Source organism: Rattus norvegicus, chromosome 5, assembly GCF_021556685.1.
Source record: "Rattus norvegicus strain SHRSP/BbbUtx chromosome 5, alternate assembly SHRSP_T2T, whole genome shotgun sequence".
Classification (NCBI taxonomy): Eukaryota; Metazoa; Chordata; class Mammalia; order Rodentia; family Muridae; genus Rattus; species Rattus norvegicus.
The window spans coordinates 171,387,731-171,405,050 of record NC_141538.1 but is presented as its reverse complement, the minus strand read 5'-3'; positions in this window follow the sequence as shown (position 1 = coordinate 171,405,050).

The following is a 17,320-nucleotide window of genomic DNA, read 5'->3' as shown; positions in this document are numbered from 1 at the left end:
GCCTTACTGTAAGACAGCCTTTAGTTCATCCCTGCAGCACTTATCTCAGAAGGATTAATCACTGTCCACAATAAGTCTTTGCACTCCTGGGTTCCAATAGTAGGGAAGACGCCTGGCAAGCATACACATCAGGGAACCTTGGGGTGTGTTGCTGAACTCTCCTTGTGTAGTCCTGGTTGATGTTTCTCTTTAAAAAGGCAGCTCCACAGTTGGGGAGTTTGCTCAGTCAGTAAAGGGTTATGCAGGAATAAGTGTCAGTGTTCCAGAGCTGGAGCCACAGAACCCATATGAAATGTCATGTAGGGTGTGGTAGCATTGCTCTCAGAGCTGATGGGACAGAGACAGGCAGATCCATGTGGTCCACTGGTTAGCTATCAAAGGCTATTTGGCAAGCCCCAGTCAGAGAAAGAGAGAGAGAGAGAGAGAGAGAGAGAGAGAGAGAGAGAGAGAGAGAAAGAGAGAGAGAGAGAGAAAGAGAGAGAGAGACACAGAGACAGAGACACAGAGACAGAGACACAGAGACACAGAGAGAGACAGAGACACAGAGACACAGATAGAAACCCTGTCTCAAATAACAACAATGACAACAAACCAAAAAATAAGGTAGATAGTTCAAAGGAAATGATTCTTGAGGTTGACTTGCGGCCTTCACATACACACACATACATCAAAACACATGAACACACGTGTTTATGTGCTCAAACACAGGAGAGGACTACTGTACTGAACAAGGATGACTGCAGGCTTCTTGGAAGTCCACTGCTCTTCAACTCTGTTCTAGTCAGCTTTCCGTTGCTGTGACAAAGTACTTGAGAGAGAAGCTTGAAGGTTTGTCTTGGGCCACAGCTCCATAGATTTCAGCCCACAGAGTGCTGCTTCTGGGCCTGTGTGCCGTGGGGAAGAACATGGTGGAATGGTGTGGTGGGTGAAGGCTGCTTATTGTAACATGGTTAAGAAGCAGAGAAAGAGGAGGATCTGTGTATATGATAAACTCTGCAAAGGCAACTTCCTCCAACTGGGTCCCTACAACCCAGGAGCCTATCCGGCAGGCGTAAATCATGGGGCTAACCTAATATCATTCATAGTACCATCAACTGGGGACCTAGCTGGCAACATGAGACTTTGGGGCCATTTGTTATACAAATAACAACAGGCTGCTGTTAGCAGGATGTGTCATCTCTGAGATCGTGAAAAGGTAAATCCTTTGCTCAGTGGGCCAGTTTTGGAGAGTGTGATAGTTTGAATGAGAAATGTTTGCTATAAACTCGTGGTTTTGAACTCTCAGTCCTCAGTGCTGTTTGGGGAGGTTATGGGGAGGTGGAGTCTTGCTGGAGAAAGCACACTGCCTGGAACAGGTTTGGGGGATTTGAAACCCCACTTTCCTTTCAGCTCACTCTCTGCTTCTTCCTTGCTGTCAGACATGCTATCTCTCAGCTTCCCATCATCATGCTTTCATGATTGGACTCTCCCCAACCTCCAGAACTGTAAGCCAAAATAAAATCTCTCTTCTCTAAGTTGCCTTTGGTCTTAGTATTTTATCACATCAACAGAAAAGTAGCTAATATGAAAGGCAAGAAGGGAGAACCCTGGCAGTGTTCATTTGCATGATTCCCGGGCTCCTGTGCCTTTTCACTTTTAATTAATGAATTAATAAGCTATCAGTTCATCAGGTCAGGGAGAGTGCTGGGTACCTAGCCCTCTTGCTTGTATGATGGAGACTGGTGTCCTATGATAGTCTGTCTTCCTTCTGGTGGTTGGTGGTGTGAGAACCCTACAGTCGACAGGACCCTACCCCAGGTTTGGTAGGCCAGAACTCAGGTGGAGGAACCTGGCATAAGCATTGTATTGATGACACTTAGCCAAAAGCCCCAGGCTTGGTGAAAGTTGGGGTTTCAACTTGAATGGCTGGACACACACTGTTGGGTACTGGCGAGTCTCACACTCCATGATGGTGGCAGGGCCCCTGGAGTGAGTTAGGTGTTGCCATGGATAGACAATAGGAGGAAGCTACCTTTACCACCAGGTTCTGTGTTCTCAGGAGGCTGTCTTGCAGGTTTCTTGCTGTGGTTACCTCTGCCTCATGATTAGGTTTACTGCAGAGGACAGACAGGAAGCCTGAGGGTGGAGGAAAGTGGTCAAGGCTTCCTCTGCCTGTTTCCTTCCTAGGGAGAGTTCTTCCTGTGGAGACAACTGAGACTGCGGCTTCTGTGTCCTCTCTGGAAGCCCTTTTTCTTCTCTCTTGGTCCCTATTGTTTGTTTTGCTTCATAGCACCCTGGTGTCTTGGTATACTCCTTTGTAAAAAGTCCTTTGGGAACTTCCTGTTACATCCCCAAATGTCTGGGCCACCGTCCTCCACCCAGATTCTAACTCATCAAGGTGGGCTTGTAAACTGTATCTTTGACCCACAGCCTTCAGGAGCTGAGTGGGACCCCATCCTTTTCTCCACAAAGCAGCTCATAAGTGGGTCCTCAAATGCTCGAGGAGGACCCAAGGGGCCAGAGCTGGGGAGTCCAGATGCCCTCATCCTGAAGAACCACACGTGTTTTGATCTGGGGATGGTTCTGCTTCCACAAGTGTGGTTCTTGAGTCTCAGCAGAGACATGAGTCCTTAAAGAAGATGTTCCACTTGTTCTCAGGGTGAGCTCCTTTCCTTGAGAGATGATTAACCAACTGTGGCTAGGGCGTCCCAAGCCTGGGATGCTTATCTCTGTGGAGAGAGGCACTCTACTGGGGACAACCCTCACATAATCCTGGGGATTTCTCTAGCGTGTCATTTTAATAGGTGTGATTGTGGTTTGGAGTCTGATGTGCTGGTAATTATCTTCCTGGGCTTAATCCCTGTGCCCCAGTAATGCCATTATGGTCTCGACATGGAGTCTTAAAACAGTGATTATTTATAGTGTGCTTCACTGTGCTGCAGGGTGGGGCTGTGGAAGCCCCACTGTCTCTTTTACAGCACTTTGATGATGGCTGTGCTGGCTTCTGTGAATGGCTCAGATGGGATCAGGGTCAGACTTTCCCTCCAAGAGCTGCAGTCTGAGTCTCTCTTTCCAGAACAGAGTTGTGTCCAGCCAGGACATGTGCCCAGAGGCTTCATGTATGCCAGCCCCACCCATACTGCTCAGAGGCCACTGGACAGTTGAGTGGTTAGGAGTAGAGTCTTGCTGAGTCCCATGATGGTTGTGTACAAAAGGCTGACCTGCCTTCTTTTCTCTACATCTGTAAAACAAGCATAGTTGGGAATACCTCCTTACAGCCTCCAATGTGTAGAACTCACTGACAGAAACTGGTAGCTAGCCCAGTTACCCCAGCTCTAGAACATTCTGGTAGAGACAAAACTGGTTGTAATAGAACTGGTTATTAGGTCTTGGGGCACAGGGATTTTGAGGGCTGGGAGGCTCACTATGGATGCTACAGTGGATGCATACCATTGCCATGTGCAACCCCCCCCCCCATATGCATGTCCCATCCCACACTGATATAAACTGAATTCTTGGCAGTAACTCTCTTTTACTGTGTGCTTGTGACAATGTAACAATGTACTCACAACCGTGTAACTACATAACACAACAATGTAACTGTGCTAATGTAACCACAGCATCAACAATTTGAATGTTTGCTACAATGTATCAAGGCACAATAAGCAATTGTGATTGTTCTAGAATGTGGTTTGAGCCAGAGACTGTATGTGGACAGGCAGAGGGGATCTGGGCATTTCTTTCTCACTCCTTTCAATTTTGTTTTGAATACAGCAAATTGCTCTCAGTAATGAGACCTAGTTTTGTTTTTAAGAAACCTACCTTACTGGGAACAGTGAGGCACAAATGAGGTAATATGGACAAGCTGTGTACCTGGCACTGGTCAATAGCATCAGTCATTCTGGGTTGCTTGGCTCAGACCCCAGCCCTCTCCCTGCCAAAGCTGGAGGAGAACTACACATGTCTTCATGCTGATGGAGCTCTTCGATCCCGGGGAGGCAGACTGGGGAGATGGAGCAATGGGCAGGGACACAGCTCTGGCCCAATTCTGCAGGCTGACTTCTGAAGTGCTGATCAGCGTGAGGGTGTGTGGGAGGGGCTGGTACACCCATGCCTGCCTCCCCTCTTGAGGCCTCCCCACTTTGTACCTGGGGAGGATCCGCAGAAGGGTGCTCCCCTGGGGCCTCACAAGTCTGTTAGGGAATCTTTGTTAACAGCTTCACATACGTCTTTTGAATTATAAATCGATAAATAGTTAATTCAGTAATAGAATTCTTCTGCATATTTCATGTGGCCTACACTCTGAGGGGCTTAGGATGCTGATGGCAAAGCAACAGAAGACTGAGGTTCAAGCTTTTTAAACTCCTGTCAGCACTTCTGGATTCGGTCGACAGTGGGGTATGGAACACAGGCTAGCCCCTCCTGGCTCCAGCTCCTCTTCCTCTGGGGCCACACAGTGAAGATGGAGCCCAGGTAAGATCCTGACACTGCCCAGAACCCCTAGGTACCATTCCTGATCAGCTATAATCTTCTTGGAGTAAAGACAGAGGTTGTCGTGGCAGAGCTGTGTCCTCAAGTCTAAGTTCCAGGACCCCACTCAACATGGCCATCTTTGGAGGCAGGACCTTGAAGTTATTTGGGAACTCTAATCCAGTGTGACACATCCTTATAAGGGGACTGGGAGGCAGACACAGAAGTGTGACCCTGGGAGGTCACAGGAAGAAGCCACCATCCATATATTGCATGTGGAGGAGAGGCCTCTGGAAGAACCAGTTCATCCCCCAATTGACCCCAAGCTTCCAGTGCTAGACAGGAATGAGCTGCTAAGCTGAAACCCTGCTATGTGCCAGGTTTGCTTATGGGAGCTCCAGGAGATAGAAGCTGAGCCAGATATGATTTCCTCTTTGAATCTCTGCCCAGCCTATAATGGCTGAATCTGGAGACTGTTCTCTCTACTACATCCCTGGTCCCCTCCTATCTTACTGTACCGTGGCAGGGGCAGCATGAACCCAGATCAAGAGGTCCTGCTTGCATTCTAAGAGTCCACAGGGCAATGCTTTCTTGGAGACTAGCAGGAGGGCAGGTTCAGTCAAGAGGGGGACCTATTGCCATGATTATTCACTGCACCCAAGAAATGTCCTCTGGGGACTCAGTACCTTCCTGACCTGCGTTCTCATTCTTGTTCCTATCCCAGTGTACCCTGGGCATCACTGATGAAGCGTCTGTACCACCAATGGCTCTATTCTGCAGTGGGTTTATTCCATGGTACATATGGAGATTCCTTCCACCATTTGGTTGCTTGATATCTTCTACCACGGAGCCATGACATAGTCCTCAACCAGGAGAAGCAGAATTCTGCTGGCGCCCCAGGGCAAGAACACTCATCCGGAGACTGGCCCATACACCTAGTGTGTGCAGTGTATGATTCCAGCTGTCAATACCTCTTCATGAGTCTTTTTTTTTTTTGAGGGTGTGTGTGTTGTTTTTTCAAGACAGGGTTTCTCTGTAACCCTGGCTGTCCTGGAACTCACTGTATCGACCAGGCTGGGCTCAAACTCACAACGATCTGCCTGCCTCTAACCCCCGAGTGTTGGGGGTAAAGGATTTGCCTTCACAACCTGGCCCTTTCACCAGGGGCTCTTACAAGCCTGAGCCCTAGTAAACTCTAACTTTTCCCAGGAGATGTTTAGCCCCTGATCTTGTGGTTGTGTGTGCTACGGCTGGCCACTGAGGCTAAGGCTCAGATGGTACGGTTTGGTAGAGTTCTCCAGAGGCCTGGGAGCAGTTAGGTCCATTCACCCAAAAGGTTTGGCAACACAGCTCTCTCTCCAAGGTCCCACTTGGCTTCCCTCTTGGAGAGTGAGCTGTTGGTGGTTCTAGGTGGTCACCTGGTGACTTATGTCCAGTATTGCTTGTTTAGGTATTGCTAACATCCCCATTAGGCTGGCATCCCGTCATGCAGGCCTGACTAGTGCCTGGAATATTGCATATGTTGAGGCCCGGATGTAGAATGCAGGTCTGAGGTAGTGGAGACCCTGCACCTAGAAATGGCAGTAGTCCAGCTTCGTACAAGGAAGGGTGGCCAGTTTCCCACTGCCCAGGGAGAGAAGGAAACCAAAGCCCCACCCACTTTCCCTCGGTCCTCAGTGGTTGACACAGAGTAGCCACATTAGAGACTAATCAGCTTTCTTCTTTATGTGAGGGCATAAGTAACTGCTGCTATCCTAAGTCCTTAAGCTTTGGAGTTTGTTTCTCTTGTTACCATGGACGCCTATAAGTGGAGAATAGGCAGCGGGGGGTCCCTAAACCGTGGGCAAGGAGAGCTGGAGATGCCCTGTTGTGTTCTGGGGTGGACATCCAGATGCTGGAGCCTGAGGCCAGTCGTATCCCACCCAACTGGCCTGAAATACACCCCTTGCTGTAAGACGCGCTTTGTAACTGTGATCGGAAGAACCCTGTGCAGTGCATGGATAGCGTGGTATAAGTGTCTCCTGGGAAAACACCCTCGGAGAGGGGTAAGGTGCTACCCTGTGGCCAGTTGGGGCTTTCCTCTAGCTATAGTGGGAAGGGGAGTCTGTGAATTTTGGGGGCGTATCACTCTCCATGCTGGAACCTTCCTTGGTGTTCTTTGAGACGGCAAGGAAAAGCTGCCCCCATGCCTCTCCTCCTGTGGGCATTTCAGGCCCTGTGTTCCTATGGCATGCTAGACTCTGTGCCCTGAGTGACTTCCCTGCTTGTCTCCAGGAGGTAGGCTCTGACTACCTTGTGGGTGGAGAAGAGGTGCAGGGACCCTGGGACAGAGCAGCCCTTGACCATATAGAGCATTTATAGAGATACTATAAAGTATGACCTTACCGGGGACACAGGTGCTGTGCTTCACCGTGGATCAGAGGTGAAGGGCCGTCGGTGGAGGAGAGACAGTCCCTGGACATCCACATTGGACAACCACATCCCTTTGTTGTCTCAGTCCTGCCAGGGTCCTCAGGAAGCGAGAGGTGTGCTGGCCCTGGGCCCTGAGGGAGCGGGTTTAAGACTGTGCTCACAGATAAGCTGAAGTGAAGGATTCAGGGGTGTCTCATTATTTTTCTCTTCAAGGACATGGCTAGAGGGACCCCATGCCCTCCTGGCAGCTGGGGCTCTCCACAGGAGCATGTGATGGTCCCTCAAGGCCCTTGCATACACGGAACTTGGGTCTGAGATTTGGGAGTAGGGATGTTGTGGGCTGTGGTTCTCATACACGGTCCAAAACCTGGGGACCGGATGTGAAGAATTTCTAAATGGCTGGGATGTCTGCTCAGCCTGTCTTTCTGAGGCTTGTGCACGTGGTTCCCATATTCCCTCTGTCAGATGAGAGCCTAGTGCCATGAGGGAGGCCTTACGATCTGGAGCTACATGAGGAGGCCCCACTTAGACACATCCAGATGACCCTGTGGGATAAGAGTGCTGTTGTCCAGAACCCACAAATGTTATATCTTCAAGGCCAGCTAGAATCCATAATGGACCAGAGACAGCCCAGAGACAGCCCCAGCCCTTCCCAGGTGTGCTTGTCGCCTTGGAACACATCCCTTTACTGCATGACCAGACCTCCACAACCGTCCCCAAGCTGCAGCCTCATCTCTGCCGCCTGTTGGCTCCACCAGCAGCTGCGGCAGTGACAGTAGATTAATATTTCTTTAATCAGCCAAAATGAACACAGCATACTGGTGACAGTCCAATTTTCTGCTAACAGATTGTGGCCTATCTCAGCCCGGTGCTCAGCTGACTTTTATTTCTGCCAGAGATAATTCAGCTCAGGAGGACCAGCCACCATCACCCCATCCACTGCCACCCATTCAATAAATCTCGACACTGAGTGCTCCTCACTGGCCTGTCACTGCAGCTGCCGGGGGGAACCGAGCGGCCACCCAAGGCCAGCCGCATTTATTGGCTGTTGCTGCGATCAATGCAGGGTCTATTCTGAGTGCCAGGCTGCTGAGTGTCTCAGAGGCCATGGGGAGGCTGGGGTCGGAGAACACGTGAGCACCTGTGAGCTCATGTGTGGGAGTGTGTTTGACAAGATCGGCGTGTGTGTGTGTGCGCGTGTGTGTGTGTGTGTGTGTGTATATGTGTGTGTATGTGTGTATGTGTATACATGTATGTGTGGGAATATGTGTGTATGTGTGTATACATGTATATGTGTATTGTGTACACATGCATGTGTATGTGTATATGTGTATGTGTGTATGTGGGTATTTGTGTATGCATGTATATATGTATATGTTTATGCATGTATGTGTGTATGGTGTATATGTATGTGTATATGTGTATGCATATGTGTGTATGTGTGTGTATATGTATGTATATTATGTGCATATGCGTATGTGTGTATGTGTGTGAGTATGTGTGTGTGTATGTGTGTGTATGTGTGTGTATGTGTGTATGTGTGTATGTGTATGTGTGTATGTGTATATGTGTATGTGTGTGTATGTGTGTATGTGTATGTATGTACATGTACGTGTGTGAATATGTGTGTATGTGTGTATACATGTATGTGTGTATTGTGTATACATGTATGTGTGTGTATGTGTATGTATGTACATGTATGTGTGAGAATATGTGTATATGTGTATACATGTATGTGCTATTGTGTACACATGAATGTGTATATGTGTGTATGTGTATATGTGTATGTATGTGTGCATTTGTGTATGCATATATATTTGTATGTGTGTATGCATGTATGCATGTGTGTATGGTGTATATGTATGTGTATATGCATATGCATATGCATATGTGTGTATATGTGTGTATATTATGTGTGTATGTGTGTGCGTGTGCGTGTGTGTGTGTGTGTGTGTGTGTGTGTATGTGTATGTTGGGAGTTGGGTATGAGCAGCTTTCAGCAGAGATTACAGAGCTCCTGTGGAGGGCAGGTGGCTGAGGATGCTCTTCCTAGTGGTGGTTGACATCCTTGGTGGAGGATACTCTTCAATGTCATGGGAGTCACCTTTATCTCTACTTGCCAGTCTCCTGTGAAGTGATAGAGGTGCTTTCTCAGAGACTTAGTTCTAGGGTGGCACCTGACTGCTGGCTGGCGTTCTCAGGGACTTGAGAGAGGCTGTGAACCCAGCCCGTAGTCTCAGTCCCCACTTTGATCTTCCCCATGTTTGAGGCTTATTTATGATTGTCGGAGGAGGGGGAGAGAAGGCCTATAGATCAGTGGCTTTCAACCTTATCAATGCTATGACCCTTTAATACAATTCTTCATGTTGTGGTGACACCCAGCCATAAAATTATTTTCGTTGCTACTGTTATGAATCACAATGTAAACACCTGTGTTTTCCAATGGTCTTAAGCAAGAACAGCATTTGATTGCACAGGGTCGTGGTTGAGAACCACTGCTTTAAGGGCCTGGGTGCAGGCCTGTATTACATCCACGCTAGCAAAGGGTCTGATAATCCAAATTTCCTTTCACACCGTATTCACCTCCCTATGTCTTGAGGTCATACTTGTAGAAATTTCTATTTCACAGGGTGCTAAATCAGGAGGTTTCAATGTTGGGATTTGACACAGGCCACAGGAGACAGCACCCTCCATGTCCCTGAACTTAAAGCCTCTCACTCCATAAAGGAGTGTGCAGGGGCTCTGTCACAGTGGGCCAACTTACCTCATCACTTCAGGGAGGGTCAGGGATGTTACAGACTTGATACTCTGTCTATTCCCTAGACCTGTGTTTGACCAGGAGGGGCAGGATGCTGTGAGGTGTAGCCCTTTCTGGGCTGTTGTTCATGAACTCGCTTTCTATTTTCCTCCCCCATGCCACCCTGTCACCTCACAGATTGCCACTCGATAAAGCTTTCTGGAAACCAGCAGTCCCAGATATCACTTGCCAATGCGGACACCAGGGTATTGCGGAGAAAGCTGGTTCTTGGTGGGCCTGATATATACCCACTTGCTTCTTGCTGGTAGGCAGGGCTCTAGCCTCGTTCCAGCTGCAGTGGCTCCCCACCTTCCTCAGCTCACTAGGTGAGCTTCCCCAGGAGCCAAACCCATAGTCAGCTCTGTGAGCAACATGGTCCCAGAGCCTCCCGTTCTGGTCCTCTTCAGCAACTTGACCCCAGCATCAAAAAAGCATCTCCATGTATTGGCAAAGAGAGCCTGCCCATTTCTCCGCAGATTCATCCTGTGAACGAGACGGCCAATGGTGACAGCCAGGGCTTGATCCCTGCAGGGCGAGGAATTCTGGGACTCATCTCACAGGCAGAGGCCTGAGGTTCTGAGGGCATCCAGAATGTGTGTATACTGCTTGCCCCTTTCATAGCTCACAGAAAACGTGCAGGATTTGGCAGAATGCTCTGGAGGGAGGCAGAGAGCTGCTGCAATAGAAAGGGCTCCTGGGAAAGATGGAGAACCAGGTTAGTCTCCAAGAGGGAAGAGTTGGTCAGCTAACCAACCTGGCTGGAGTGGATTGGATATAGGGAGCCCGCCCACACACCATCCTCAAAGCTAAGGCCAGAGCAAACTGTGAGCTTACCCTTAATTACTTTGACTCTGATCCAGAAACTTGAACCACAGACTCAGTGCCCCATTTCCTTGGGACTGTCTGGGGTGACGTGTACTCTTTTCCCCCAGTCTGTCTGATGTGACATGGGCCCTCCTTCTGAGTTTCTCTGGGATCTTCCAAACTGGACCTGCAGCTGGAGCTGGGAAACACAGCAGAGTTCTTCCTGGCTGGAAAGTGCTGGGCTCTCGAGCTCAGCGTGTCCAGAAATTTGAGGAGTCAGTGTAAACTACCGAAGCCCATTCTCAGTGACAGCTATCTGCAGCTGCCCGAGGCTTGTGGAGACCTCTCCTCACGGGCTCACCTTGCCCCATTCACTGTCAGTCTGTACCTGCATCCACACAGCCATGGGTCCCTGCATGTGTACCCACATTCACACATACATAACACATGCATGATTTCACATGTACGCACCTTCCTCTGAATCACACCACGTATCTGCCTGCATGTGTGTGTGCCCATATGTGTTGGCACACACCTGCTTCTGAGGTTCCCCTCGATGTAGGCCCGAGGGCTGCCCATCCTTGAAACACTGTGAACTAAGGCTGGACTCTGGCAAGCAAACCCTAACCTGGGTCGACACTCCCGGCTGTTTGAACCACTGTATGCACATGTGTGTGAACAACGGCTGGGTGTGCACATGTGTGGATGGAGCAACAGCTGGTACCAGTGTGTGTATGCCCACTTCCACGGGCACACAGCTGCACCTTCATGCTGGCATCTGTGTGCACCTGGGTTCAGCCTGTTTGGGGAGTCTATGGGCCACTCTCCTTGGCTCTCTGGTCTCCCATTCAATCTGCTACTGCCATCAACCAGGGGAAATTTCGTGGTGTGTTTTCTTTGGTGCCAGCTACCCCAGAATCCAGGCTCCAAGGCCCTGTCCCCACGTGGGTCCTGACCCTGGGCAGTGCCCCCGTCCTGCCCCACTGCCTTCGCCCCATGTCGCCTCGGCCCATCACGGCTGGCTGACAGGCTGGCATTTCCCTTCCTGTTTGGTTTTTTTCCCCCCTGTCATGTCGACAAGCACAATCGTGTACCCTGACAGACGGAAATATCAATCCTCAAGAACAGGGACAAAGCAGGTTTTAAACTTTAACGAGAGGCTTTAATGGAAATAAAATGTAAGTTCCCCCTTTAGATGGGGGTTTCTGCTTTATCAGAGAGAAACCTCCTTAAATAATGAATCGAGGACACGCGGTTCCATTCTTTTACATGTGTGAATATTTAAAGCATGCAAAAATGTGAGAGAGCCATTTGCTGGAACAAAAGGAAACGCTTATTTACCCCTGAAAATAAATAAATAAATGGAAGGTGTACGTGGATGGGAAAGTGGGCACGGGGGTTTCGCGCTGGGCAGTTGGGAGTGGCTGCCACTGTGGGAGAAGTTTGCCATGTGAGCTGGCTGGGAGACTGGGGCGGGGAGGGGCTCTGTCTCCTGTTATTTACTGTTTGCAATTTTTTCTTTGTGGGGTGCTAGGGGAGGTGCTCAGGGTCCCCTAAATACCAGACATGTTCTACTATTGAACTGTACCCACGGCCTTGTTTCCAGAGCTTAGAAGCCCAGGCTCTCATCCTGCTTCTTCTTTCCCCAGCATCCTTCATTAAGAAAAGCCTGGCCACTCTTCATGTATCCAGTGTCTCCTCTGTTCCCTAGTGGCTGGTGCTTTCACATCAGAGTGGGGTGGGGAGTCCTGGGCTTTTGGAACCTGAGGTGTTTAGGGCCAGAGGTTCGAAAGCCCAGGCACTAAGGTCTATTTGCTATAGTCTTCCTGTGACCTCCAGCTTCCTGCGACCTCCAGCCTTGATAGACATTAATGATCCTCAGCCGTGGCCACACCTCACTAATTTCTGCCTCTTTGGGACATGTCTGTCCCTTTCCAATACAGAAAGCAGTCCCTGGATTGGGACCCCTAATCCTTCATCATCCCGGTTCGATCACATCTGCGAAGACCCTATTTCCAAATAACTTCAGATCAAGACCTCCCAAGCCCAGCTCAGTGGCATCTGCTGGGAACCTCAGAGTCCGGGGCTGAGCAGGATGAGAATCAAAGCCAGGGCTGCCATGGCGTCCTGTCCACGGCTGCCCCTTCGCTCACCCAGAGGACAGTGCCTGGATGTGAGGTGCCATTCCCTCCACCCCAGGCTCTCCATTAACCCCTATTTTTTTTAAAAAAAAATCATTTTTTAATATGTGGAATTAAAAAAAAATAACATGGAGTAGTTGTCAGGATATAGGCGAGAAACTGGGAGATTTGTATGAGATCGAGGAGCAACTTTTGAAACACTATCTCACACCTTCCTGTTATTTTTGTGCACAGCCAGCCCTTCCTGTTCCAAGTGTGTGGGGCTTTCATGTTATAGAGACTAAAAATGCTCTTCTTAAGACCTCGTCCTTGGTGAGACCTGATACCATGTTATAGAGACTAAAAATGTTCACCTCGTCCTTGGTAAGACCTGAGACTCGGGAACAGAGCAGGCAGGGACAGTTAGAGCGAGTGGATAGGGCCTGGGCCTTGGCTTAGGCTGGGTTCTGTCCCCTCCAGAAAGGAAGATAGGTGCTAACGGATCTACAGGTCCCCTTCATTCATCTTTTTTAAAAAAAATATTTATTTATTATGTAATTATGTAGAAGTACACTGTAGCTGTCTTCAGACACACCAGAAGAGGGCGTCAGATCTCATTACAGATGGTGGTGAGCCACCATGTGGTTGCTGGGATTTGAACTCAGGAAGAGAAATCAGTGCTCTTAACCACTGAGCCATCTCTCCAGCCCCTCTTCATTCATCTAAACATGGTTGTCCCAGGAACCTGGCCTGTGCCCATGGGCCTTCATGCTTGTGGAAGACAAGCAGGTGAGTAAAAGCAGAGGCTTCTAGAACGGATGTCCGCCCCGTTTGACTGTGGCAAGGAACTTCCCCATGGTTGAAGAAGGCAGTGGCATTTTCAGGATGCCTGTATGGGCTGGGGCTGCTGCTGCTGGTGTGTTTTAAGGTTGCTGCTTTTCCCTCTGCTCCAGCTCGACTGAAGCCTCAGTAGCAGGAGCCTAGAGGGCAGAGCCAGGACAAAGACTATGTCTTCTGCTCCCAGCTCGGCCCTTGGATCCAAGTCACCCTCTTTCGGTTCCCCCATGGTTACTGGTCACTAGCGTCTGCCTCCTCTGCTCCCCTACCCCGCTTTACGCGAGGCCCGCATTCATTGTTGTTAACGACAATTCCTTCCACTCACCCACCTTGGAGGCTGGCTTCATGAGTGACCACTCAATTATTCATGCCTTGCCCACCCTGGGATGAAGGCACAGTGGGAGGGTGCGGGGGCCTGGAGCAGGCTTTCTGAGGTTGGTGAATTAAATTTTAAACCGGGCCACTTGGGTGGCCGGCCTGAGGTATGCCTCTCTCCCCCTGTTTGTCAAGGGAGGATGCAGTGACTGTCCCCTGTGGTTGGGGACCACTGGGGAGCACCCTGCATGGAGCAGGGGCAGGCTCCGAGCGGATGGCAGTTCCAGGCTAACACCAGCTTGACTTACCACAACTGCTCTCCCAGGATCGGAGTTCAGGTCCTCATGAGGAATGCTGAACTAGCCCAAGGGTAAGAAGTTGACAGCTTACGTACAGTGAAACAGAACCAGCCGCTTTTCAGGAGGGTCTCTACAGAGGTCCACTCTGTCCCTCGAGTCCCTCTTTAGATTCCCGGCTCTTGGGCTAGCCCCTCCCTCTGACAGAGTGTTTCTGCAGACGGCCAGGGTCTTGCAGACGGTGGAGTAGCTCCTGGGATGGCAGCTTGCAGGCCCAGACCGTTCTCATTAAGGCCAGATAGGACCCTGTGAAATCATAACACTAACAACATCATTTATTTCAGCAGCATTGGGGCAAAACGGCTTTACAATGGTGTTTTATGTGCTACATGTGCACCATAAATATTTCCATAAAAACATGCATTAAAATATAAAAGTGGGCCCCAAAATATCAAAAGTCGGGAGGGAGAAAACCCACAGCAAAGCCCGTGTAACCGCTGGCTTACGGCTCAGCTGGCAGCTGCAGCGGGCTCCCCGTGGGTGGGGAGCCGGCAGCAGCACCTCTGCCCACCTTCTGCTGCCGAGAGGGCGGTGCGCCCCCGCAGGGCTCCGATCTCTGCCCACACAATCAAGAGCCCGCAGAGGCGCGTGTAGTATTCAGAGGCGTGGGCCCCAGGCTTTGGGGACACACATAGTCTTTCCACTTATCTCCGTGGCACCCACTGACTGCATCCTGGCTATGCCTAGCTGAGCCTGTAGCCCCACTGTGGTAGACCCGTGACTGAGGTCATGGCTTGCCCATCTGTGGCAGCCCGCCCCAAAGCCTTCTGATTGGACACAATGGTCTCAGACCATGGTGCTACCCAATCAGACAGCAACCCTACACTGAGTTAGGAGCAGAGGCCACCTACCCAGGAAGGGACGGTTGGCTTTGAAATGGCTGCCTAGCTACAGAACCCTAAGGCCACCACTCCAAACTCCCATTGTTACTAGAGACTCATAGGTCTTCTCACAGCCAGGTGCCTTGAGGTTTCCTGGCCTTTCCATCCTAGGTTACCCAGAGTAGTTTCTCTCCTAATAACCCCTAAGCAGGGCTTCTGGAGTCTGACCCAAGGAACGACATCTATCCTTGGACATGGCTGTCCTTGAACTGGTACTCTGTTCTGATGCTTCCACTGCCTGAAACCTCCTGTCTTTGTGCCGCAACTCAACCTCCCTCTTCCAGTGGAGTCAACCGAATGGGGGGAGGGGGCAGCTCATCTGTAGCAGCCCATGGCAGTACCCTTCACACACAGCCTCACAGGCCCACAGCTACCTGTCAACCTGTTCTCTCAGTCTATCTGCTTAGCCTCTTCCCATGGAGACCTGAGGTCACCTTCTGCTAGGTGGAGGTCAGGGAGAGCAGGCAGAGTGTGGGTCGGTGCTGACACATACCATCAGCACTGGGTTCAGAGGATGTGGTTGGACAGGCATGGATGCTGTCAGACTGTGTTGGATGCTGCCATGGCTTTGGGTGGGAGGGGCGAATCTGAAAACTCTTTAGAAACTGTTTTGAAGTGAAGTGTGTCTCACAGGTGAGTGTCTGGGTCACCCGGGTTTGGGGGTGCCCTCCCATTTCCCTTTCTCAGCATCTGAGATGCTACACAGAGGATGCTCAGGATCAAGGACGGCACAGAGCAGGGGCCCCAGCTTCTTCTACCCTGGTCCAGGTTTTGGGGTTTGAGCAAGCACCCAGGAAACCTCAATACTTAGAGCCCCCTGGTGGTAAGTAACCGCTAAAGCAGCCACCGGTTTCATCCTGGGCGTAGTCTGCCCAGCTGTCCTTCAGGGTGTTCCTCAGTCTCCTGAGAGTTCCAGGGATGTGATAGTGTGTGAAGTGGAAACTTCAGGGTTCTTTGGAAAGTCAGTTGTGTCGGATGGTGTTTTGCTGGGACAAACTCACCAAAACTCTTCAAAATGTTTTGAAGGAACATTTCCCTGAGGCAGACACAGGGGAGAGGATGTTCTGCTAAAGCAAGCGCGTGAAAGGACACGTGATGAAGGATTCTTTGCTAACAACACGTATGTATTGGTCTGCCTTACGTTGCATAGTTGAGCTCCATTCGTGGGACTCTGTAGAGAGAAACTTGCCAAGAACTGGTGGTGTGCTCCAGTTTCTTGCTGCTTCCTCAGAGTCCGGCTGAATGGCAGAGTGATGTCAGCTGAGACAGACGCACGTGCTGAGGCAAGACACAAGGAAGACGCGTGCTGTTTGGAGGGCATAAATAGGACTCAACAGACAGTGATGGGGTCCGAGTGTGGCTTGCTGGTACAGCTAGCTGTGCACTGCTTGTGGGTCTCGAGTCTTCGCTGGTCTTTTCTTCCCTGAGAGAGACAGAGTCTAGAACTTCTCCTGGTGTCCCTACCTGGCCCTTCTTGCTGACTCCAGCCTAGGTTGGGGTCTGGCTGTCTCTGCTAGGTCTTGTCACCGCTGTGGCTAACCCGACTCTACCGAACTGGACTGCTGGTGTATCTGTGAGGTGTTTGCAAGTGGATGGAGCTGCCATTGCTGGCCTGTGAACTGAACTGCCGATTTCCAGACAACATAGACGGGAGTTGCTCCAAAGAACCTTTCTAAACAGGTCCACTTCCTCCACATCCTTTCTTTGCCACTACCTCTGGTGGGTGGTGGGTTAGAAGGGAGGTTAAAGCATTTGAGAACCATCATTAAAAGTAGACTTTGAGATAATTAAAGTTACAAGTGTGGCTCACGGTGGAGGGAGAGTGCATCTAACAATTCAGTGTGGCACAATCAAGTTTAAATCCAGATTAACAAGGGGTAATATTTGGGTGTAAATATGTCTATGAAATATAGAGAATACACCAACAACTTAACTATCAACCTAAACACACACACACACACACACACACACACACACACACACACACACACACACAACACCACAAGCGAGAGAGGTATTTTCAATTTTTAAAAAGATTTATTTTATTTTATGTGCACGATTGTTTTGCCTGTGTGGTACGCATGCCCAGTACATCCGTGCCTAGCACCCGGAGGTTATAAGAGGGCTTTGGATAACCTTCGAACTGGAATTAAAGATGGTCGTTATCTACTGTGTGGTGCCGGATACTGAATGAGGTCCTCTTTCAACTGTAGCACGCTCCACAGCCCTGCCTGGCTTGTGGCAGCTGTACTCTTCTCTTGGCATCTGGTCTCACCTGGGCAGGATGACAGGCTCTGAGACCGTTTATATCGGCTCCTCTCAAAGTGGAGGTGATGGCCTAGTCACCCG